The sequence below is a fragment of the Sinocyclocheilus anshuiensis genome, unplaced genomic scaffold, assembly GCF_001515605.1.
Source record: "Sinocyclocheilus anshuiensis isolate Anshui unplaced genomic scaffold, SAMN03320099.WGS_v1.1 scaffold536, whole genome shotgun sequence".
Taxonomy (NCBI): Eukaryota; Metazoa; Chordata; class Actinopteri; order Cypriniformes; family Cyprinidae; genus Sinocyclocheilus; species Sinocyclocheilus anshuiensis.
In genome coordinates, this window is record NW_015557179.1 from 2,885,766 (window position 1) to 2,887,237 (window position 1,472).

General features: G+C 33.6%; 1 protein-coding gene across 1 annotated transcript in view; it reads right to left on the minus strand.

Annotated features, from left to right (window-relative positions):
* mcfd2 (multiple coagulation factor deficiency 2, ER cargo receptor complex subunit) overlaps positions 1–202 on the minus strand; it is a 4,188-nt gene extending 3,986 nt beyond the window's left edge. Inside the window, exon 1 of the mRNA XM_016473937.1 lies at positions 89–202. The gene's annotated coding sequence lies outside the window, so the exon portion shown is untranslated. The remainder of the gene's footprint in view (positions 1–88) is intronic.
* Positions 203–1,472: the final 1,270 nt, after the last annotated feature.

Consider the following 1,472-nt stretch of genomic DNA (forward strand, 5'->3'; position numbering starts at 1 on the left):
CACCCAAACAGCATTTGTAGACACAGTCACCTGAACGCTTTTCTGCCTCCCTCTTAATACAGCTTAGACCAATATAACATGTACTCACCTGCTATAAATCACAGACGACGCTTGAATACTCGTATTATTTCTTCAGACACAAATGAACTCCGGCTTATGTTTACTACGCGCCCGCTCTTTCTGAGCGCTTCAGCTTGCCGTAGTTACCTTTCACCCCATGGACACGACAGCTAAACGCTGATTGGACGCGAAAGCTTGTTTGATTTGATGTCAACACAGTAAACGTTGTGTTACATATCAGGATGGAAGAAAAATGCACTATATTAAAAGCTTTACAGCAATAATAAAAATGTGAAAATATGTTTTGCGCTTATTAAATATGTTGTAAATAAATTAAAAATTAAATTAAATTAAATGTATGCATTTAGCAGACGCTTTTATCCGTGCATTCAGGCTATACATTTTTTTTTATCAGTATGTTTAATATAAATATAAATAAATATGTTTAAATTTAATTTAATTTAGGCCTAAATATATGTGATTCGTTTTATTTCATGTGAACACGGTAAAAATACAGTGTGTTATATGATGTTAGAAGCTATACTGAATTTTACAGCAGTAATAAAAAAAAATTCCCCTTGCTCTTATTAAATGTATACTTATTTAAAAAAATATATATATATATATATATATCAAACATGTTAGTTTCTATTTCTGCGACGTCGCGGCTGGAACAACAACATACAAACTGACCTAATATTTAAAAAAAATGAAGCAAACGTTAAAACTGCGAACCAACAACTGTTATTATGACAAAGATCGTATCCGTCACTCAGTATGTACTTTTAATAATTTTAAAAAGGTTTAATATTTCTGAATTAGATTATAAACGTCTATTTCTATTTCGCGTCGCGTCTGGTGTGGACACGGTGTTTGGAGATTGGGAATAACATTTTATAGCCCATATATATATATATATATTTTTTTTTTTTTCATCATTTACCAAACCTGTATGAATTTCTTTTTCTAATATTTTTTTTTAAAATGAAGCAAACGTTAAAACTGCGAACCAACAACTGTTATTATTATGACAAAGATCGTATCCGTCACTCAGTATGTACTTTTAATAATTTTAAAAAGGTTTAATATTTCTGAATTAGATTATAAACGTCTATTTCTATTTCGCGTCGTCAACATTCTCAAATTTCAAATAGATATGAAGAATAATATGAAACCAAGCAGTATCTTTTTCCAGGTCAGGACCATAGACTGTGATGGGATTTGAGTGGCGCGTCATACGGCGCTCTGGGCAGGAATGATCCACAGCCGAGGAATGAGTGAGCGCACTATAACTCATGATGGTGATGGTTGCTGTGTGCCTACTTCATCCATCACCACGGTCTTCTGCATGGCAAACCGCTGCAAAGAAAATGAGAGGGCCAAAGCTATTTTCCGACGGCTGGTTCGTTCTT